The sequence below is a fragment of the Lissotriton helveticus genome, chromosome 3_1 (genome assembly GCF_964261635.1).
Source record: "Lissotriton helveticus chromosome 3_1, aLisHel1.1, whole genome shotgun sequence".
Lineage (NCBI taxonomy): Eukaryota > Metazoa > Chordata > Amphibia > Caudata > Salamandridae > Lissotriton > Lissotriton helveticus.
This window is the reverse complement of record NC_136061.1, coordinates 1,948,393,712-1,948,417,709: the sequence shown is the minus strand read 5'-3', so window position 1 is coordinate 1,948,417,709 and position 23,998 is coordinate 1,948,393,712. Positions and strand designations below refer to the sequence as shown.

Sequence of the window (23,998 nt, the reverse complement as noted above, 5' to 3'; positions counted from 1 at the left end):
GAAAGAGGCAGAAACGTGGAGAGTAAAAGAAAGAGCGAAGGAATCTGTAAGCTGAGAGATGTGGCATAACAGAACGCTCGCTAGTGCGGGCACTGCTGCTCGGGGTATCTGCGAGATTTGTGTAAGTAAATGGAGAGGGGGGAGAGAGTTGTAAGAGAGAGTGAAAGAGGGAGAAACGTGGAGAGTAAAAGAAAGAGCGAAGGAATATGTAAGCTGAGAGATGTGGCATAACAGAAGGCTTGGTAGTGCGGGCACTGCTGCTTGGGGTATCTGCGAGATTTGTGTAAGTAAATGGAGAGGGGGGAGAGAGTTGGAAGAGAGAGTGAAAGAGGCAGAAACGTGGAGAGTAAAAGAAAGAGCGAATGAATCTGTAAGCTGAGAGATGTAGCATAACAGAAGGATTGGTAGTGCGGGCACTGCTGCTTGGGGTATCTGCGAGATTTGTGTAAGTAAATGGAGAGGGGGGAGAGAGTTGGAAGAGAGAGTGAAAGAGGCAGAAACTTGGAGAGTAAAAGAAAGAGCGAAGGAATATGTAAGCTGAGAGATGTGGCATAACAGAAGGATTGGTAGTGCGGGCACTGCTGCTTGGGGTATCTGCGAGATTTGTGTAAGTAAATGGAGAGGGGGAGAGAGTTGGAAGAGAGTGAAAGAGGCAGAAACGTGGAGAGTAAAAGAAAGAGGGAAGGAATATGTAAGCTGAGAGATGTGGCATAACAGAAGGCTTGGTAGTGCGGTATTGCGGGCACTGCTGCTTGGGGTATCTGCGAGATTTGTGTAAGTAAATGGAGAGGGGGAGAGAGTTGTAAGAGAGAGTGAAAGAGGCAGAAACGTTGAGAGGAAAAGAAAGTGCGAATCTGTAAGTTGAGAGATGTGGCATAACAGAAGGATTGGTAGTGCGGGCACTGCTGCTTGGGGTATCTGCGAGATTTGTGTAAGTAAATGGAGAGGGGGGAGAGAGTTGGACGAGAGAGTGAAAGAGGCAGAAACGTGGAGAGTAAAAGAAAGAGCGAAGGAATATGTAAGCTGAGAGATGTGGCATAACAGAAGGATTGGTAGTGCGGGCACTGCTGCTTGGGGTATCTGCGAGATTTGTGTAAGTAAATGGAGAGGGGGGAGAGAGTTGGAAGAGAGAGTGAAAGAGGCAGAAACGTGGAGAGTAAAAGAAAGAGCGAAGGAATCTGTAAGCTGAGAGATGTGGCATAACAGAAGGATTGGTAGTGCGGGCACTGCTGCTTGGGGTATCTGCGAGATTTGTGTAAGTAAATGGAGAGGGGGAGAGAGTTGGAAGAGAGTGAAAGAGGCAGAAACGTGGAGAGTAAAAGAAAGAGCGAAGGAATATGTAAGCTGAGAGATGTGGCATAACAGAAGGCTTGGTAGTGCGGTATTGCGGGCACTGCTGCTTGGGGTATCTGCGAGATTTGTGTAAGTAAATGGAGAGGGGGGAGAGAGTTGTAAGAGAGAGTGAAAGAGGCAGAAACGTTGAGAGGAAAAGAAAGTGCGAATATGTAAGCTGAGAGATGTGGCATAACAGAAGGCTTGGTAGTGCGGGCACTGCTGCTTGGGGTATCTGCGAGATTTGTGTAAGTAAATGGAGAGGGGGGAGAGAGTTGGAAGAGAGAGTGAAAGAGGCAGAAACATGGAGAGTAAAAGAAAGAGCGAAGGAATCTGTAAGCTGAGAGATGTAGCATAACAGAAGGATTGGTAGTGCGGGCACTGCTGCTTGGGGTATCTGCGAGATTTGTGTAAGTAAATGGAGAGGGGGGAGAGAGTTGGAAGAGAGAGTGAAAGAGGCAGAAACTTGGAGAGTAAAAGAAAGAGCGAAGGAATATGTAAGCTGAGAGATGTGGCATAACAGAAGGATTGGTAGTGCGGGCACTGCTGCTTGGGGTATCTGCGAGATTTGTGTAAGTAAATGGAGAGGGGGAGAGAGTTGGAAGAGAGTGAAAGAGGCAGAAACGTGGAGAGTAAAAGAAAGAGGGAAGGAATATGTAAGCTGAGAGATGTGGCATAACAGAAGGCTTGGTAGTGCGGTATTGCGGGCACTGCTGCTTGGGGTATCTGCGAGATTTGTGTAAGTAAATGGAGAGGGGGAGAGAGTTGTAAGAGAGAGTGAAAGAGGCAGAAACGTTGAGAGGAAAAGAAAGTGCGAATCTGTGACAAACAGGAGATGGTGACTAAAGTTTCAACCATGAGGTTGGAAGGCAGTGAAGTGAAATGTGAGGAGGCACTCCGATTACCTCTTCAAATTGTAAACAGACGGAGGGCATTGCTGTGGGGAGGGGGTGTAGGAGAAATGCACACGGCGGGCAGGGGAGGGGGCGGAGCGGGGAGAGCGGCATGTGGGTGTGAAGAAGCCGGGGCCTTTGAAGTGAAACTAAGCTTCACTTCAAAAGGTGTCGGAGGAATGCGGCTGAGGGAACAGACGGCGATTGCGGCTGAGGGAACTGATGTGCACGCGCTTTTAAGCTCAATGCACATGCGCATTGAGCTTAAAAGTCACGGGCACTGCAAGGAATCGCCACGATTCCTTGCTTGCTAGTTAAAGGTTGTTTAAGCCGCAATAGGCTCGCAAGCTCGATGCGCATGCGCATCGACAGGCGAGACCTAAAAAGAGATTCCAGAAGGCATTGCAACAAAGAGGCTTTCTCATGAGCGAAAAAAACGTGGTTAATTGTTAGGGGGCAGGCGACGATCTGTGGAACCGGCCACATAGCCTCATTGGTCTAACACATCTACTGCCAAAATGGCTGCATCCTGCAGGCTACATGCTTAAATGCCGTCCTGCTAACTCGGCCTGTTATCCTCCCAAAGTCATTAAAACAAGTACAACTCAGTTTTGTTATCTAGTGTCTGCCTTAGCATCACACAATTTGGTCACCTGTGGGTCCAAGGGTGTCTGTCAGTTGTGCTTCCACAGATGGGCTGTTAGTACACAAATTTGCCATAGCAGATTCACTATATTGGAGTGAACCGCCTCAGAAAGTTTCCCTTCGACCCTTTCCCTGGAAATACCAGGCATATGAACTTGCATGCTGTTCAGATGAGCTGATGCTGGTTGGCATGCAGCCCGCTCTTAAGGCATGGCATTTTCTTTTAATGGGTAACTCTAGACCTACAAAAACAAGCCTCTCTCTGGACTTTGCTCTTCTCTTTTTAGGTCTGGCATTAACCAAGACGGTTTGATTTTATTACAACAATGCATATAATTTTTGGGTTTTACAAAGAAAGTGACAAACCAAAACACTAACTCAAAGAAAAAAGACTGTCAGCCACAGCCCAGGCCTGTTGGCTTTGACAATGCTTATTTAGTCTTGGCTCTGGGCAGGCCTATTGCCCGTGGATTAGGGGCTTAGACACGGATGAACAAAATGACATTGGGGGTACTATACCACCCAACATAATTGATCTGACTCTAGGAGGACATTGGCATGGGACAACACCGTACACGTGTTGATAAGTGATTCTTTTCATTATTCAGTCATGATGAAGTCCTAAGGGACGAAATGCGTTGGTTGGGTCGATTGCAATTTGTTTTGATACAAAAAAACTCAATAAAAAGTTGGTAGAACAACAAAACAGAGGAATTGAATTTATTTGAACCGTCTTTTTGGATGTATATGGACATTGCAACATATGAAACTTATTCATTATGGGATGTGATGCAGGAATTGGAATGTTTGGCTTTTCGATTAACTGAACTGCCAGCACCATGTCTGTGTGTGTGTGTGGGTCTGTGTGTTTTTGTGTGGCATTTGCCAGAGATTAAACTATTGGCATTGTAAATGACACTGCCATTTATTTATCTGTTTTCAAAACCAACACATAAATACAAATTTTGTCATTTACAATGCCAATAGCTCAAACTTTTCAAAAGGCGAAACCATTGCATTGTAAATGCTTGTTTGTTTTGAGAATCTGGTCACCCTATGCTTGCACGGTATAATATTTGGGTGGAAATATTTTTAAAAAACTTATTTTGCCAGTCCCAATTTCAATTGGAATCTCTGAGGGAACTAAATCACTGACGAATTACCTTTACGTGTTTTACATACATGGTTCCGAAATCAATCAGTGATTTTGTCTGTTAATTTACGGTGATGATCGTAAGGCCCGCTTCAATGTTCGATTTAAATTACTAGCGGGTCAGAAACTCGGAGGAACACAGCCCGCACAAAGCCCAGCAGGGCAGAGTTCAACCATCGCACACTAGTCTAAATACTCGACCCCGGCTTAGTGATGCACGCCCTCCTCCCCTCTATACTTGCACCAATCCATGTCTCACAGCAGCAACCCAGCCCAATATGCCCGGCCAGAGACAATCCATCACCCCGACATGTACGTGACTGGCTTACAACAAATGGACCTCGGCCCCCACCAAAAAGCCCACTCCAAACTAGGCAAAAACAATCTTCAGACTTAACAAACAAAGTGAATGTGTCCTTCTGTATCGTAACTGTTGCTCTTGTAAAGCGCTCCAATACCTTCGGGTCGAGTTCGTGCTATATAAATCTGCAAAAACAAAGAAGGGAAACATTTTGGGGAGGTAAACAGACATTTTCAGCATTTACAAATTGTGCGTCACGGACTAGGATTCGCTGGGGTTGCTCCCGCATGCCCCAATCCTGGGTTGCCTTACAGATTAGCAGCAGTCCTTCCCGCTCCCTGACGACCGATGAGATGTGTTCAACTATGGGATTGGATTTCATACAACCCGGAAGTGTATGCGGCACAAATTATACCAGTGAGTTTATTCAAATTAATAACAGAAGAGGAACGTTAGGCTAAATTCACCGACTGCCCATGTAAGTAGAGGATAGTTGATCGCATTATTCAGCATGTGAGCGTCGTACCTTTGGTTTTATTAGTTAGGGTAAAGGGGTTTCTTACTTTAACACGGTTAACTAGATGCAGCATGTTCCCATGTGGCAGTAAATGAATAAATAATTAGTATTCTCTGACGTTTGCGTGTCTCTTGTGACACTTCTGAGTGCTAATCAATAACGAGAAAAATGTGATGATGTGATCGCGTTGTTTTGTGTTTAAATTCGGGGATGTGAGGCAGAACATTGCAAACTATAAGCACCAGAAAGCAGTACAGCATGAATGCTCACAGTTGATGTTTCTGAAAGCTGTTTGTGTCAGGTCCCACTTACTTTAATTTTTGTAGCTTAATCGGAACTTCTTTTGAATGGTGAAAAAATGTGTCAATGAAACAACATCGTGATATTTTTTACATATCTATCTATCTATCTACATATATGTATATTCAGCAGAATCTCAAGTAGCTCCGTGTAAAGAATCCGTAGTTTACTCGCTACTTAATTTCCCCCTTTTATTCTGTTGTGCGGTTTGTTTTCACCCACATGCACATGTATCTAGAGTTCCCTATTGCAATCTAATACAACTGGAAATGATCCGTTTAAGTACGACCAGCAAAACTTAATTGATGGCTCTTTTTCTGCTTATGTTTATGAAGGTTTTTTTTAGAAACTCCGGTAAAACCAAATTTGTGTTGTAATTACTCTTTTAACATCATATTATTACATTATTCTCCTTTGCCCATTACCATTTTAGTTTTAAAGTGAATATTTTTCATGTATAAACGTGCTACATTTAGTATTGATTGCCCATGTATAACGTGTGTTGTTCTATAGTTTGATAGTCCTTCAATTATTCATGTATATGTATTAATGTAATATATATTGTGTGATAGAATTTAGTGACGGTGCAATAAAATTCATTCTGATTCTTGCATTTTACAACATTTAGTACGAGGACCGGTCTTTTTTTTTTTTTTAAATCATCAGAAAAGTGTATTAAGTCTGGTATAGGCACCTGTAAAAGAACTTCCCTGGAGATGTATGTGAGCTTAGCAACAAATTTTCCCATAGCTGGCAAGTTTTCAGATTTTTCTGAGTGAATTTTTGTGTGTTCTCAGTGTGTTTGCATGTGGCATTTCATTGCCTTAAATGTGGCACTTTGAGTTTCACTATGGCAAGCAGAAGCAAGGAGTTAACTCTTAAACCGGCAAACTAAGCTGTGCTGTGTGGAAGTGGCTGTGTGCGCTAGCATTCCTTTACATGTGAGTTAGGAGCTGCAACACAGAAGATCGAAAGGGTGCGTTAGAAACGTTTATTTCTATTGATGCTAATAAGAATGTAAGTGCAAGCACACGGAGCTGTTCTAAATCGGCCTTACTTAGATAGTTAACAGCTACTCTGCCAATGGGAAAAGTGCATCTTTAACCTGTGGAATATAAATCGTTAACAATTATAAATTTATGACTGGTAGTATCAGTCACCCAAGACAAGGTCACCTGATAGTTATCTGATGACAATAGAATTGTTGCATTATAAAGAAGTATTTAGTTTAATGTTCCCGTGATCAGACAAATTCATTTTAAATATGCATATTGTTGTATTTATCCCAATTGAATTTAAAAACAAACAATTGGACCTACAAACAAAAAGTATTTATATAAGAGTTTAATTTTAGATACGGATTCAGATTTAGACTCAGATTGCTGCACCAGTGAAGATCCACTTGCACCAGTGCACGGAGTTTGAATTATTGCTTGCTGCCTTTGCAGCTGCGTTATGTTATGACAAATCAGGACCGTGGTGAGCTGCTGCCATGCACAATTGCCAAAAGCAATCCTTTCTCATCATCATTTAGCATCTCCAAAAGCCGATTGTAATCTGGAACTTGTTGTTTTACTTTTTAGTTTTAAATAGTCTGCCGGCCTACATAATATTAATGTTACTGACATTTGAAGCTTAGAAGTACTTGTGTGGGTATCAGAAGAGACTGCAACAGGTGCAAAACTGCTTTTAAAACAAACCCAATGGTTATATCTACATTACCGCCCATGCCTCCATTACTATACTGTTTTAATACAATTTTAAGCCTGGGGTCTTGAAGCTGCCCTGCCCAGGACACCTCGCGGTGCCTAGTGATTTTACTGGTTGTCACACTTCTTCACTCTTAAGCTTCTGCCAGCTGCAGCAGCACAGCTTTGTGTTGCTCAGCGGATGCTTCTGTGTCAAGCATACACCACAGTATATAAGCCTGAAAAGCACAGCATGGAAGCCTCTCTGTAATGTGAAAACAACAGTTGATGGACAGAATGCGGAACAATGTCATACATTCACCCCAGTACAGAGATATGGTCCTAACTCCATCGTTTTTTTGCTCAACATGCCATTCCAGTTTGGACCTGGCCATATGCAAATCAGTCTTGACCCAGTGCCCCATGGGAACAGTCCAGCCCGAACTGCCAAGCCAGGTCCTCCCTGGACTGGAAACAAGCATCCTAGGACCGGATTCGGGCTTTCATCCCTCATCAGCCAGGATAGCTTGATTCCAGTGGCATGGAGAGCACGGGACTCAAGTCTGAGCATACCTGTCCCACTCGGGGTGACAAATGCAAAAACAACAGTTTATTTTCCACATGTCGCCCTAAGTGAGAAGGGTATGCCCAGACGTGGGTCCCGTGGTCACTACACCACTGGATTCAAGCTAGCCTGGCTGAAGGAGGGTGATGTCCAGAAACCGGTCCCAGGATGCTTATTTCCGGTCCAGGGAGGACCTGGCTTCGCAGTTCGGGCTGGACTGTTCCCACAAGGAAAAGGGTCAAGACTGATTTGCATTTGGCTGGGTCCAACCTGGGGTGGTGTGGTGAGCAAAAGAATGATGGATTAAACCCCGATCCTTGTGACTGGGGGTGAATGCTTGCATTGTCCAGCATTCTGTCCATCAACTGTTTCTTTTCCATATGTCGCTCTAAGTGGGAAGGGACTGTTCCCACAAGGAACAGGGTCAAGACTGATTTGCATATGGCTGGCTCCAAACTGGGGTGGTGTGGTGAGCAAAAGAATGATGGATTAAACCCAGATTCTTGTGACTGGGGTGAATGCTTGCATTTTCCAGCATTCCATCTATCAACTGCTTCTTTTCTCTGTAATGTGTCTCCCCTCAGTATCGGCATTCCAAGAACTCTGAGCAGGTGCTCTGCAGCATTTGGTGCTAGTCCATTGATTCCTTCGTCTTTGCACAATGCTGATCAGTGCTGGCGCGCACATGGGCCATTGAACCACCTGCTTACTTGCATACAGTGCAAGTTGTCTGGCAGGCACGGCGGACCGGAGCAGAGGAGGGAACACAATTCCTGCCTGCACCAACCATCTGGAGTGGCAGTGGGGGCCGGGATGGCACGCGGTTGGCGAGGCGGTCACGGGGTGGGGAGGATTGAATATATACATTTTTTTTTTTTTTTACTTTGACGCCGTGTCCCGCGTCTCTTCTCCTTCTCTCCTCGTGCAACTCGAGGAACAGGAAGCACAGCTGCCCCTAAGTGATTGGTTTTGAGTGTCCTGGTTCATCGCTTTTCCAGGGAATTGGGGCAAAGCAGTACAAAGCATACAATGATAACGCAAAGTAATTATAATTTATTGTTTCTACTACGCACTGCTTAAAAGCAGTGGGGTGACACTCCTCCATCATAGCGGAGGAGCCGCCACTGGAGTGGGCCCGTGAAAATAGCCGAAGACGTGGGATCTATTTGAAGCTGGACCCTGGGAATGTTGCTTATTTGTTAATTTACTCGCCCCTCTGGATGATCGAGCAGCCTGTCTGCTAAATGTAATGTATCCTAAACAAAACACTACGTCACCTTTCACATGCTGACCCGCAGGCTATTATTGTTGGCAGGCCGAGCCAGCACTGAGAGCAGCAGTGGCATACATTAAGCGCCGCGTGCGGCCTGCAGCTTTTGAACCGCCTTGTGATGTCCACAGTGTTTTAGGGCGATCCGTATGTGTGACTAATGCATTTGAGTGCAGTGATACAGACATCATTATAGGTAAGAGGTGACCCGATACAAGCTTATGGACCTGGGTAACATTCAATATAGAAAAACAATGGTCCTCAAACCAATCATTCACGGTCTCAGAATCAATCTACAGTTCTTGATTACGAGCAAAAAATGAATTTGCGCTCTCTTTCACCACAAGGATGCAACAGATCACAAGAAATTGTACAATTGGGTTGCACAGCAAATTGACCCTGGAGGGGCTTCCGACTGCCTTTGCTTGGAGCCAGGATACGGCCACAACACCCCCGCATAGAACCACGAGCGGAAGAGGTGTATTCAACCAGGGTTGGTTGCCCCCTACTCTCCCCACTTATCCCATCCTGAGGAAGACTCGCAGGCAAAGGCTTAATCGTTCTACATGCCACAAGTCGAGTCGAAACGGCGACAACCAGACATCCCTGTACCTGGACCCATCCATCCTACCCCTATTACGTGCCACAGCTGACTACAATCTGTGATGGTACAAATCAATGTAAATAGACCATGTAAAATAGCATTGGGACAGGGCACCAAGATTGATACGTTTGATCAATCTCCCACTGAAACTTTCTACTTTTTTCCTTTACTCTGGGAATAATTTTCCCACCCACTTATCTTCAAGCACCCTTTCTTTGCACGTTCCCCTCTGAAGCAACCATCAAAATGTACAGATTTCAATCCATCGATGTAAATAAATTTGTTTTGTTTCATATGAAGCTCAGTTTCTGCACATCCTCTCATTTTGACTGTGAAAAATTACTTATGAGGATCGCAAATTCATTTTTTGCTCGTAATCAAGAACTGTAGATTGATTCTGTGACCGTGAATGATTGGTTTGAGGACCATTGTTTTTCTATAGTGATACAGACATCAGCACTAAAAAGCGTGAGTTAGTCTAATCTCTGATGTTTTGTGCTTGGCAGGGCTGCATCCCTGGTTAAGGTCACTGGTTCCTCAGAACCTGAAAGTCCTTATCAGCTTAACTGAAGAAGTGAGTGACTTTCTCCAAGTATTGAAGCTAACTAGACAACAAATCTGTTTTTTAATTAGGGTATAGAGGGTAGAAGCCATCAAAAGTAACTCGGATAGCTACTTTTGGTGCTTAGAAAGCTTAGCATGTGGTCGTAAGAGAGGGGCTAATTACAAAATACTGATTTCATTCTTTTGTGAATTATTGGAAAACGAATACACTGTTGCAGTGCTTTAATTTTTTTATTAAAACAAAGGTACTGTATGTTGCTGAATAATTACTTTCAATGCCACTGTTTTCCATACTTTTATAGTTGCATCTATACATGTGTTCTGCAGTAGGTTAGGACATTCTTTTAATAAACTCTTTGAAATATATATATATATAGTTTGGGTTTTTTGTGTGTGTCCATCCATAGTAAAAAATAGTTTTATAACTCACAAATACTATGAAGAATCCTATAGTCTCAGAGGCTGATCGTTGTTCTTTACACATCACCATGTAATGAATAGACAGTTTGTGGGTTACAGTCCGCTAGATTCCTGGGCTTCTGGTGCTCCTCTTGTGCTTTGCCAGAGGGGTTAAGGTGACTAAAAACTGGGTTATAGTTTCATTGATCAATGTGGCGTGGCAGTATGTTTCCCTGTAGGCATTCCATTCCAGTAAAAGTGCTTGAGGTCTGTTTCTTTTAGCTCACATGTATTGAAGTTAAATGCAAAACTGAAAGATTACGGAGCTTCTGTGGCATGGATGAAAAATGTTCATGACCCTGTCATGAAGGAGGTGTATATTACGTGTGTGCCATTATGAAGAGATATGGACTCGAAATACCTGTGGCCAATCCTTTCGTACCCAAACAAACAGTTGTCTGACAATATGCTGCTGTTTCAGTTGCACATACAGAATGAGGGCTGGACTGGGTTTGGGGATCAGAGGGAGATTTGGGACCCTAATCAACTGAAGTTACTAAAAGACACCTCAGGGACTATGAATACATATAAATAACTCCGAAACACAGTTAAGTTGTGGCATGGGTAGAAGCAATCCACTATGTGTACTTTATTGCACAGATGTAATTTTTTCATACAACCCATCTAGCATAAATTGGCAAAACAAAATATTTACAGTGTATTATTCATGGGTAAAGGATTGTAACCTTCAGCATTGAGCAAACATTCGTGGGCAGTGTGTACATACCACTTCCCCAAATAAAATGTTGTCTCTAGAGTAAGGCACTGCTGAATTTGAGACAAAAAGTGAAGTGCCCAAAAGATTGAATATGGTGTATTTTATATAGGGCTTGGTTACTTCAATGTTGTTGCAAGTTGGGAAAGCATTAATGGTTATGAATCAGATTGGCCTTTCTTTTTCTGTAGAGATTCTTGCTCAGTCTAAGGATGGGATCAAATAAAGGCCAATACTGTGTGCAGTAAATGTAAACGCTCGTATCTTGGCCACCTTTGTGTAATTGTTGATGCATTTCAACCCTTTGGGACTGGGTTTGAGGGTCTTCCTTAGGGCAGAGGTTCCACAGAATGCTGTATTCTGTTGCGTCTGGGTGTTATCTAGGTATGTACTGGTGAATCTCTTCATTCATGGTTCTATGGGTCTGGGTGTATGAAGTTGGTGTACTCCTTGCTGCTGCTTCCACCAACGGGCAGAGTGCTTGGAACACTCCAGAGGCATTCCTCTTGGCCGTCTTTGAGACCGGTGAGGGCTGCAATAAATGATGAGCTGCCTGTATACACAAATTATACCCCATTGGCCCAACTCACTGGAACCAGATTTCCCAAACAAAGCTCCACCGTCTTTGAGGTCAGCCAATCAGTTTGATGTCAGTTGTCGCTAGAGGTTTCAAAACTGATATAACAAAGAAATGAGAGGCTATATAATCACAGATAGGTGTGTCACATATTACGTTTATGTTGTAATCTGTTTTTTACTTTGTTATACGTTCTCTTTTGTGCTTCATAAATGTCGGTTTTTTGTGTTTTTGTAGCCCCTGATGTAGGGCAAAACGCGTTGGCTGTAGCTACATGACCTAGAAGAATTTGGAAAATTTAATAGAGCGTTACGAGCTTCCCAGGAGGGACTTTCCCTTACATGCCGCTCTGACAGCAGCCATCCGTAAGCATTGGAGGAAGGAGATGGTGGAACCACTGATCTCTTTATCCTGCCAGTATGTAGTATCGGCAGCCGGTACGATCAAGGCAGTCACTTGCCTCTATAGGCGGCTCACCCAGGAGATGAGAAGCCCTTTGGAGAGCCTGTGTCTTAAATGGGAGACTGACCTCAGGATGCCCATAGAGCCGTGGGAGGCACTAGTAGAAGGAGCATGGAAAAGCTCCAGAAATGCGCGATTCCAGCTATTCCATTTGTTTGTCCTCCCCAGAGCATATCTCACCCCACACCAGGATAATGAGTATTTAGGGGGCGATCAGCCTGTCCGCGGTGTAAATTAGAAAATGCTGAATTTTTGCATATGTTCTGGGAGTGTCCATTGCTAGAGTGGTTCTGGAGAGAGATATTGAGTACACTGGGCGACGTAACTTAAAGAGACAACACACTGACTCCGGGATATTGCCTGCTACGCTGGTTTCCTCACACTGCCCAAAATAAAGTTACCAGCAAATTTATAGACCTGGGGTTAGTTCTGGCTAAACGAGAAATTAACAGTCACTGGAAGGCGGCCAGTGCCCCTAGTGTCTCGAGGTGGCTGCGTTAATTTATAAAATGGGCATATTGTGAATGGATTCTTAGGCTGCAAATGGCCCAGAGAACAGGCAATGACGAAATGCTAGACACGGCGAGAGCATGGGTGGCCTTAGTAGACTTGCTCAAGCGCCCTACAGATGATACCGAACCACCCCCTAAGTGAGTAGAACTGTGTGTGGGGGCTGAACGTTGCCCTATCTGGACATGTAGTCTGGGGGATTGAATGCATATGGTACATACTGGCTTCACCTTATTTGATCCCTTCCTACTGGAATTACTGTGTTTGTTGTCTTGCATGACTGGATATGATTCTCCACAGAGATATGGATGATTGAGGGACATGCCTGGGGGTGGGGAGGGAAGAGGGCGGAGGTGGGGGGAGTTGCATAAGGGGGAGGGAGGAGGAGAAGAAAGGGTTTCGTTATTGTTTGTCGTGATGTGTGAATTCGAACCGGGACGGACTATTGAGAACTCAATCTCCTACCTTAAGGATGCAGAGCATAGCTCCCCTGGGAACTCTGACTTGACCAACACATTCTGTTAACATTTTGTATATGGACCACACATGGTGAGAATCTGCACAAGGGTTTTTAAACCAGAATCATTTTTAACCTTGTGTATGTTTAAAACAATTGTTGTTACCCTGCCAGTTCACGCGCTGACTCCCCGGTCCACCGCAGCAAATTCATGCTGTTTGTGTGGAGGGAGGAATAGCGCCAGTTACTTCCTGGTTGTCCCTCGGCGGGCGGCCATCTTTCGAGGGTGACGGTCTAGTCTCCACTCCCTCCCTGACTACATAGGGCTGGGCACCATCCCGCTCGGTTAGACTGAATAATAGTACCGTAGCGTTGGGTGTGTTTTGTATTTACTGCTGCAAGGGTTTTTAAACCAGAATCATTTTTAACCTTGTGTATGTTTAAAACAATTGTTGTTACCCTGCCAGTTCACGTGCTGACTCCCCGGTCCACCGCAGCAAATTCATGCTGTTTGTGTGGAGGGAGGAATAGCGCCAGTTACTTCCTGGTTGTCCCTCGGCAGGCTGGGCACCATCCCGCTCGGTTAGACTGAATAATAGTACCGTAGCGTTGGGTGTGTTTTGTATTTACTGCTGCAAGGGTTTTTAAACCAGAATCATTTTTAACCTTGTGTATGTTTAAAACAATTGTTGTTACCCTGCCAGTTCACGCGCTGACTCCCCGGTCCACCGCAGCAAATTCATGCTGTTTGTGTGGAGGGAGGAATAGCGCCAGTTACTTCCTGGTTGTCCCTCGGCGGGCGGCCATCTTTCGAGGGTGACGGTCTAGTCTCCCCTCACCTCCCAATCTATATAACCCTGGTTTGGTCGCGCAGCGGTAGCGCCGAAGAGGCGCCAAAGAGAAGCCAGTCTGCGCCAGTCCGCGTCCAGACGCTTCCAGCTTCTTGCTTCTCAGTCGGCTTGTCATCATGGTAGGAAATCGTCTCTATTACAGTTCCTCTTCCCTGCATTTGTTACGTCCCCCCTCCAATTTTTCGTGCCTACATTCGATCCCTCCGTCCAATATTAGGCCTCATTGTACATCATGTGACTGGTGCCCTTCTCCCATTTACACCGTGAAACCTCAACTCGCACATATAAGAAGAATGTTTCTCCTTAACTGCCGGCCTTTACCTAAGCACCATACAGAGCTTTCCATGCTGTTAGAAGAGCTCAATCCTGAGGCTCTCTTCCTGACAGAAACATGGCTTCAGCTGGAAAGCGATCCATCTACCGTGTGGGCGACCCCTCAAGGCTACACCATGAAACACCTTGACTGCCAGACTGGCAGAGGTGGCGGACTTGCCATCATTTATAGAGACACCTATAAATGCCGCATCACCTCTCTTACTACACCAGCGTGCGAGAGCCTACATTTTACTTTAGAGTTTTCTCCTACCTCCACATTCTCCGGCATGCTGACCTATCGTCCCCCTGGTGCCCTCTGCAACTTTATTTCTAATTTGACAGACATTGTCGCTAGCGCCCTGCTTTCCTCAGCAAATTTCACTTTGCTGGGTGATTTTAATTTGCACCTGGACGATCCGTGTGACACCTCAGCCAATAACCTGAGGTCTAACCTTCGGGCTATTGACCTTTGCCAAAAAGGTTTTCTCGCGACACATAACAAGGGACACCTTCTAGACCATATCTATAGCAACCTAGATAATCTAGAAGTTGAGACTCCCATTCCACTTCCTTGGACTGACCATTTTTTAATACCTTTCACTTGGTCCTTAAATCCTCCCCCTATCTCTCACAATCTTAATAAACACCGGGGAAGGAAATGGTCTTCACTTCCGTTCTCTGATTGGGGACTGGCCCTCTCTGAACATCCACCGCAGAGGTCCACTAACCCCCACACTGCCACGATCAACTTCGACAACTGGATCTCCAGTACCCTCGACCAAGTCCTCCCCATCATTCCCCTAAAATCAATAATAAGATCCAAAGTCGCCCCGTGGTACACACCTGCTCTTAGAACTATGAAGCAAACTTGCCGCAAACTTGAGAGAGCGTGGAGGCAGGACCATTCTCAACAGAGGAAGGCCGATTACAGAGCCGCCATAAAGCTCTATAAAAAGGAAATCTTTGCCACACAATCCCGCTTCTATGAGGAGAAAATTAAAATGGCTGCTAATGCACCCAAGGAGATTTTTAAAATAGCCAAATCTTTAATTTCCCCTCCCCCTGAGCGTCCATCATCAGGCGGTGCACAAACCCGCTGCAATAATCTTGCCATTTTCTTTTCCCAGAAAATCCAGGCTATCTATTCCTCATTTACCACCGATGATGATAACATGGAACCCATCTGTTCCCCTGTCTCCGGTCACCCTACCCCCTGTATACTCGAGAAATTCCCTTTTCTCGACCCCTCCTCACTAGATAGGCTGATCCCTAAGATCACCTCGGGATCTCCGAATGATCAAGCACCCCCCCAGACTCTCATTAAGATCATAGACATCATTCGTCCGGTCATCTTAGATGTCCTTAATGCCTCCATTGCCTCTAAAACCGTCCCGCCTCCATGGAAGTGTGCGATGGTTAAAGCTTTATTGAAAAAGCCAACTTTGGACCAGAACAACTTGGCCAACTACCGCCCCATCTCCTTACTTCCATGGATGAGCAAATTGCTTGAGAGGCACGTTAACAACATCTTAGTGGACTTTTTTGAGTCCAATCGTCTGCTACGTTCCTCTCAGGCAGGGTTCCGCCCTCTGCACGGAACCGAAACCGCTCTTCTAGCGGTGACGGAAGAAGCCAGAGCCGTGCTGGACCAAGGAGGTAAGGCTGCCATTATATTACTTGATCTCAGTGCTGCGTTCGACACGGTCAACCACTCCACACTATTACATCGGCTGAGTGGTTTGGGCGTGTCGGGCGCGGCCCTGGAATGGCTTACCTCCTTCCTGGACGATAGATCCTTCCAGGTGTTTAAGGGCGAGTCGGTCTCCCCTAAGCATTCTCTTAGGTGTGGGGTACCCCAGGTCTCCTCCCTGAGCCCCACCCTTTTTAATGCCTACATGGAGCCCCTAGAGAGGATAGTCCATCCCTTTGGAGTGCGTATTGTTACCTACGCAGATGACACCCAACTGGTGGTCTCTCTTGACCACCTAGAGGGATCATCCTCCACCTTAGGTCCCTGTCTAGAGGCCGTCGCCAGATGGATGCAATCCTCACACCTTAAGCTTAATGGGGAGAAAACAGACATTATGCTGCTGGGCAACCCCTCTCCATCTGCCCTAGCATCCATCTGGCCTCCATCCCTTGGCCCGCCTCCCCTTCCCAAACCCCAGATTAAGAGTCTGGGAATTTGGCTAGACAAAGCGCTGGATTTCTCAGCCCAAGCCACTAAAACTTCATCTATGTGCTTTGGGTTGATGAAAATGCTCCGTAAGGTGCTTCCCCTGCTCCCATTCCAGGCTAGGAGGATCATGGTCCAGGCCCTGGTCCTCTCCCGCCTGGATTATGGGAATGCCCTATATATGGGAGCTCCAGCGGGAGTGACTCACAGGCTTCAAGTTACACAGAACTGTGCCGCCTGTCTGCTGTATAACATCCCTCGCTGGCAGTCAGCGAAGAAAGCCCTGATAGAACTTCATTGGCTCCCAGTAGTGGCCAGAGTGCAGGTCAAGGCCATGTGCATTGTGCACAAATCTTTCCATCGCACGGGCCCGGCAATTCTGCACCCTATAGTTACTCCCTACGCACCGTCCAGAGCCTTACGCTCTAGTTCTCTTCAGCTTGTAACCACCACCAAAATTAACAAAGCACGTTGGGGTGGCCGCTCCTTTTCTCATACCGCGGCCAGGCTGTGGAACTCCCTCCCGCCCTCTCTCCGAGAAATCAATATCCACCTCTCCTTCAGAAAGGCTTTAAAAACGTACTTGTTTGCAAAAATGTGCTGATCTACCCCGAACCCGCCACTAGTATTCAGTCAAAAGCGCTGCGAGGCCTTCGGGTAGTTACGCGCTATACAAGTGCAATTTCCATTCCATACTGCACGACCGTCAGACATATTTATCGATATTTGTTATCGGGAACAAGATGTAACCTCTAAATTCACATAGTATTGCTTCTGTGTGCTTGAATATTGATGAATAAAAATCTGTTTACAAAAAAAAAAATTAGAAGAATTTGGAATAAAGAATTTCCCGTTCATATTTGGAACTGTGGATTGAAACTGTTGGAATTCTTTTTTTTTTTTTTTATAAATATTTTTATTAAACAGACATCGGTTTAGATAGCACAATACAGAGGACCCGGCAGCTTATACATCACAATACATAAGGATGGAAGTATATACAGTCATTACACAAGAGAGGAACATTAAGGGGAAGTAGGGTCATCATGTTCGATGCTTCGAGGTGGTGTACAGATCTCTCCTCTATAAATATTCCATGGGCTCCAAATACGAGACCACTTCTTAGGGCATCCCCTTGCCAAACATACTGTCTTTTCCCTAAACATGCACCAATCAAGGTTTCCTTCCCAGGCTTCTAATGTGGGTGGGTGTGCTGCCCCCCAGAGTTGGGCTATGTTTCTTTTTGCCAACATGAACCATAGAGTTGCCCATTGCGTCTGAGAAGTGTTTAAATCCGTGGGCTCCCAGATATTTAGGAGGCATCTCCTCGACTGAAGGCTCTGGACCGCGTCTTTGGGCAGCGTGTAGTGGACAAGTTTGTTGGTCTGTGCTACTTTAGGCCCTCTAGTGCCTGAGGGCTTTTTTCTCTCCGTTGCAGCCATTCCCTCACTCTTCAGGATTACGATGTTGCATGGCTTCGGCTGGGGGACAAGAAGGAGCTGCACCACCACCTCCCTAGATACGCCAAGGAGGCCAGCAGAGAAGAAGGAAAAGGACATGGGCTGGTGGGCATGCGCGCCGGAGGGCTCACCTGCAACCAGGCAGAAGCGGCGTCCCACAGATGCCCGGTCCCAGAAATAGTCAAGGCCACCCCCCGGCGGCCCTGGGAGCCCCCAGCTTCAGGGCAGAAGACAGGCTGACATATACTTCGTCGTTGCCCCTTGGTCAAGGAGCTGCAGTGGTCGCCTTATATGGGGGTGGAGGGTCTTCTCCCGGCTGACAGTGCGGGCCGTCAAAGTGTAAAGGAGAGTGGCTGCCACCTCTCGCTGGGCCCCGTTAGCTTCGGCACCTCCTGCAGCGTTCCCGCGTCTCACGGGCCCCAGCGCAGTCCAGTGGGCCAGTCCGTACCTTGGTGCCCTGGTGTCTCAGCCAGACAATGCGCACTTTGCTGCCGTCCCGATTGGGTAGGCTTCACCACTTAGGCTCCACTTCAAAGATTGATGGCCTGTTATCCCTGCAACAGTAAATGAGCATCTTCAGACCCCCGGGCGCCTCCAGCATTCAGTAAATAAGATTCCCCTTGGGCATATTAACTTTAGTACACACACTTTAGTACACACGCACGGAACTGGAATAGATTAGATTACCCCTCCTTGACCTCCATGCTACACGACTCTACTCCTATCCTTACTGGCTTAACATCTACCTCTCAAGCCGAAGCCATTAACATCTGGCTGGCGGATGGCTGCGACTCTGTGGCGCCCTTACGCCGCATCTCCATCCGCCGACCTAAGGACTGTAATAGATGGTTCAATGACCATCTAAAAGACCTTAAATTGAGCGCCCGACAAGCTGAAAGGCAATGGAGGAAAAACTACGATCCCCTATTAAAAACCCACTACTTATCAGCTCTGGACAAATATAAAACAGCGATCTTGGCTGCTAAGTCCGCCTACTTTTCATTTAAAATTACCTCCGCCGAAAACAAACCCAGGGAAATTTTTAGAACAGTGAATGACCTGGCATTCTCAGACCGTACCTCGCCCAATATCCTTCCCTCCCAAATTCTCTGCGACCAGCTCAATACCTATTTTTTGGACAAAATAGCAACCATTAAGGTCAATATCCCTCCACCCTCCTCTGCCTTCGTCGACCCCGCCCCCCCTCCCCTCCCTTACCTGCTTACTTCTATTCCTCCCCTCACGCAGGATTCCTTCCTGGAGATACTCCCTAAAGTGAAGTCGGGATCTCCCGCGGACGTCTGCCCAGCACGAGTCCTGCAGCAAATCTACTCCAGCTGCCCCGACCCCCCCATTGCCTTCCTCAACAGCTCCCTGGCACAAGGCGTAGTACCCTATCCACTTAAGGCAGCTACCATAGTGCCCATCCTGAAGAAATCTGGCGCTGACTCCTCTATCTCGGCCAACTATCGCCCTATCTCCTTGCTACCCTTCCTGGGCAAGGTGATGGAACGCCATGTCACCGCGGTGCTCAGCGCCCATGTTGAGGCAAATGGGAGTTTGGCCTCCCGCCAAGCTGGGTTTCGTCCCAGGCACTCGACCGAGTCAGTCGTGGTCTCAGTCTTGGACAAACTCAGAAAAGGTATGGACGAAAATAAACACCAGGCACTGGTCCTCCTTGATCTTTCCGCCGCCTTTGACACGGTGGACCACACCATCCTACTCACCCGTGTCAAGGCGGCTGGCATCGGGGGATCAGCTCTGATCTGGCTCTCCTCCTTTCTGAGGGAACGCACTCAGGCGGTCCGACTAGGCAACTTCACGGCTACTCCCCTCCCTGTCACTTGCGGTGTTCCCCAGGGTTCCTCGCTTTCCCCTTTACTTTTCAACCTTTATATCTTTCCTCTCATCTTTGCACTACAGCGGCTGGAGGTCACTGTCTATAACTACGCGGATGACCTCCAGCTCATCTTTGATCTGTCCCCCTCTCCTCTTTCGGTCTCCAATTTCCAGTCAACTATGACATTCATCAGGGACTGGATGAACCACAACCACCTTAAATTGAACCCGGATAAAACCGAGCTGGTCCTCACCGGTGGTTCATCCAGTCCCTGGAACTCTCTCTTCTGGCCCCCTTCTCTTGGCTCTGCACCGACCCCCTCCACCACGGTCAAAACACTTGGGGTCAAAATTAACAGCCAACTCACTCTTCATTCACAAATTAGCTCTGTGGTGTCCTCTTGTTTCCTTTCTCTCCGCACTATCCGCACTGTTTCCCGCTTCTTTTCCCCCCAGGCACTCAGGATCATCATGGCCGCACTTGTAATATCCAAATTGGACTACGCAAACGCTCTTTACCACGGCATCCCTGCTTATAGTTTGCGTAGACTCCAGACCGTTCAGAATCAAGCGGCCCGGCTTGTGTACGGCCTCCCTCGATATCACCATTCCACCTCCCTTCTCAGGGAGCTCCACTGGCTCCCCATAAAGGAACGGGCTCTATTCAAGATCGGGTGCATGGTTTTCCAGGCCCGTCAGGGCTCTGCCCCTGCCTTCATCTCCTCACTAATCAAGTCCTATGTACCTGCAAGAGAACTTCGGTCTTCCTCCAGGTCCCTCCTCCAGATCCCTCGCTTCACTCGCAAAAAGTGGGGCGGGGCTAATTTCTCCACCCTAGCCCCAACCTTCTGGAACTCACTTCCTGACCACCTCCGCTCTGCTACTCAGTATCTCCCTTTTCGCAGAGAACTAAAAACGTTTCTTTTTAGTCAGGCTTTCCCCACTTAAAAACTCCCTCAATATTTTTTTTTTTTTCATCTCTCCCTGGTCCCTCTTCATCTCAGTTGCCGATCCCCCCAGCGCCAAGAAACCGCAAGGTGTACGCTGCGCTCTACAAGTATTTTAAATTAGAAATTAGAAATTAGAACTTACAATTATTCACAGACCACAACCAAATTGGCACACATATAACAAATACGGAGGCAATGCAACAAATCTCAATCACACAAATATACTTCACAGTTTATTCAGAACAAGTGCAAAAAATCAATATGGTTAATAGATGCCAAATTATTTCACAATACATTAAAATCACATACAATGTAAAATATACAATATAAAAGGGACAGACAGAAAAAGGAAAACAATTTTTTAAAGTTCCTATTTGTGAACAAGGAGATACACAGACTGATGAGGTCAATTCAGCTAGACATCAGAATTGTTATCTCTCAAGGCTTGAAGTATTTCTCTTTTCTTTTTGAGCATCAACGCGTTTCGGCGGACATCTAAAATATAGCCACCTTCTTTAGGAAAACACAATAACCATCCCATAAAATCTGCAATTAAAAAAGTTTTTTTCACACAATGAGCACCAGTTCAGATATCACATAGTACATTTCATTGTTACAAAGCCTCAATACTAGTACAAATTACCAATAAAACCACACATATACAACATCCATAACAGCACCCCCGATATAGACTGTTTGAGCTCTATATCCGTCAGTAGATTTGTATACAATTCACAAAGCCACTTTTTCTGATTTAAAACCAAGATTGTAATCATATTTCACAGTTGATAAGCAGATTATTACATTGTGGATATCTGCCCTCCAAACATGACCATATTCACATTTCCACTGTACAGGGGGTGATATGCAGATACTTAAATTCATATTACATCAAGAATTATACCCCACACTTTGTTTATCACACTTTATTTCTAGGCAGCCTATTTGTTGACAAAAATAATGCCATTTAGAAGCCCACATGGTGTGACCTAATGTGCCTGTTTAGATCAGCAGATAGTAATTTATTCTGGAGAAGGATATATTTGAAAAATTACTAATGAAGGGTAGTGCACACTAAGGTAGGGTAACTATCCAATCATGCACATCACTAATACCGATCCACATAGGGTGCCAATTAGGTCACCACCCAAATACTTAAAGTATACCTTATATAAAAACGTAGCGCATGGGCATAGGTCTCCAATCAGGGGTAAACGCTCCACGGAAAGCTGCTTCTAATTCTAACAATCAGTCAATAGCATACCGATTCCTCAAGACAATGCATGTTTCTATGAAGGAGAAATTCAAAAAAGTATACCATTAACAATCCCTTCAAGCCAAAGGATTGGGTATCATTACAAGTAGGAACACATACTACGTTCACTTACTTATTGGTGAATTCACAAATTATAGTTGGGGAACAGGTCTCCCACCTCGTATAGGATTTTTTCAAGGACACTGATAACTGGATAAAGCCTATAACACAGAAATAACAAAACATGTCAAACAATGTTTCCATTTCGATTATGGCATCATGTATCACAGATAATGATATTATTACTGCCCTCCGTGATACAGGGATTCTGGTCCCTATAACATACCTCGCATGAAATACAGTATTGCTTTCCTTCGTAGTTCACAGACCCACAGCGGGGAACACTTATCCCGGTCCGTATAGAAAATGCCGTACAGCCGCTCGATGACTCCCCAAGCACCTAATCTGCAGTGCGCGTGGAAGACAATAGTAACGACATTAGCGGTGACCCCAACTCAAAACGCGGCATCACTAAGGAGGATTAACGTATATTCACCTCAGTTGCTCAGTTGGGTCCTTTGTACGTATGCTGGAGAGCACTTGGCTTAGATCGTCTTAAAACAATGTACGATGCAGTGTTAACGCCGTAAAGGTCACCACACGCTCGTATCTACAAATATAAGCGGGGAAAAGTTTTTTAGCAAACATGCCCAATATACGCCGACATGTTCAGACTGTATCCAACCCCTGCCAATCTTATTCCTATATGCCATACCTAAAAACAGCATTCAGTCCAGACTGTCTCGCGCCAGATGCGGCGCCGTTCCTCACCGTGGGCCCCGGTTTCAGGCCGCCGCACAGGCCTCAATTAGCGCAAAAGGCAGGCCGTTGTTCCCGTTATCTCTGCCCCCCCCGCCCCCGGTCAAGGAACTGCAGTGTTTGCTTTTCAAGGGGGGCTGGCGACGAACATCCAAGCGTGAAGGAGAGGGGTTACTACCTCCCACAGGGCTCCGCCAGCTTCAGCACCTCTCGGAGCGTCTCTGCATCTCCCAGGTATTAGCACAGTCTGAAGGGCCGGCACTCTGGCTCAATGGTATCCCAGCCAGCCGATGCGCACTCTGTCGCGGACTCAAATCCGGGCTAGGTTAAACTTTACTGCTGAGGTTCCACTTTCGGAATTGAGTACCTTGTTGACATCACGACAGTCGGCGAGCAGCTCCGAGGTACAGGCCCCGGGTTGTCCCAGGATTCAGACCAGTCCGCCTCATGGCAGTCACGGCACCGCTCCTCACTGTGGGTCCTGGCTTCAGGATGCCACACAGGCCCCAGGATGACGATCCCTGCAGACCAATCTGCGAGGATCGGACGGGATCAAAATGGTTGGGAACCCACACCGCAGGATCTCTGGTGAGTCCTCACCCCTCGGGGAAACGGATTAGGGTGGCGGATAGACGCGGAGGGAGGAAGGATCACGGAGCTACGATATTAAGCAGCCATCATGGTTCGCCGCTAAGCCACGCCCCATGAATACATGAAACTGTTGGAATCTTGACTGTTTATCTGTGATAATATTGCCTCTCATTTCTTTGTTATATTTGAAATTGATTTATGACCGTGTGGCGGTTGATCCTTTGAGGTGGGCATTATAAAAGTTTCTGACTTGGGAGTGACTATACTTGGTGGTGCAGTAAGTTGTGCCTTGCTGCCATTCTTTGTTTTCAGGTTTCAAAACTGCTTTGCCCCGAAGAACAGCTATTACATTGATTGGTTGATAAATAAAAGTCAAATTATAACACAAAATGTACATTTTAGTAGGGCAACAGAGCGCAATCTTTTTTACTAAAATAAAAAAATCGTCATACATGCAAGTTTGTTAGCTAAAACAAAAGTCCACATATTTCATTGTCTTGTGTAGTTCATATGGAGATTCTGAGACAGGAAGCTACCACTTCATTGCAAGGCAATAGCGTTTCTTGGAAATTTATATTATATATATATATATATATATATATATATATATATATATATATATATATATATATATATATATATATATATATTCATTATTGTCTGATTAATGAAAATCATACCGATCGAAAGGAAGTATAACAAGCATTGGCATAGCCAATAGGTCTCGCTT

The 23,998-nt window shown here is 45.8% G+C and overlaps 1 protein-coding gene and 1 long non-coding RNA gene across 8 annotated transcripts in view; one reads left to right on the top strand and one right to left on the bottom strand.

The window, feature by feature from the left end:
* Positions 1–23,998, top strand: part of TIPIN (TIMELESS interacting protein) — a 282,385-nt gene that overhangs the window by 58,808 nt on the left and 199,579 nt on the right. The window contains exon 1 of one of the 4 annotated variants that reach the window (XM_078683032.1): positions 4,620–4,741. The exons of 1 other annotated variant lie outside the window; for it this stretch is intronic. The gene's annotated coding sequence lies outside the window, so the exon portion shown is untranslated. Of the gene's footprint in view, positions 1–4,619; positions 4,803–22,939; positions 23,266–23,998 lie in introns of those variants that run through there. 2 more of the 4 variants (XM_078683030.1, XM_078683033.1) reach the window with 2 other exon arrangements.
* Positions 20,304–22,908, bottom strand: LOC144824007 (uncharacterized). 4 transcript variants are annotated; one of them, XR_013608869.1, is made up of 4 exons: positions 22,205–22,908; positions 21,992–22,079; positions 21,770–21,892; positions 20,304–21,149 (listed from the first exon to the last, which is right to left on the bottom strand). It is a non-coding gene; the product is annotated as an uncharacterized LOC144824007 (long non-coding RNA). The 4 variants fall into 4 exon arrangements; XR_013608870.1 differs by having other exon boundaries at positions 20,304–21,892; positions 22,205–22,323; positions 22,415–22,908; XR_013608871.1 differs by having other exon boundaries at positions 20,304–21,892; positions 22,205–22,528; positions 22,634–22,908.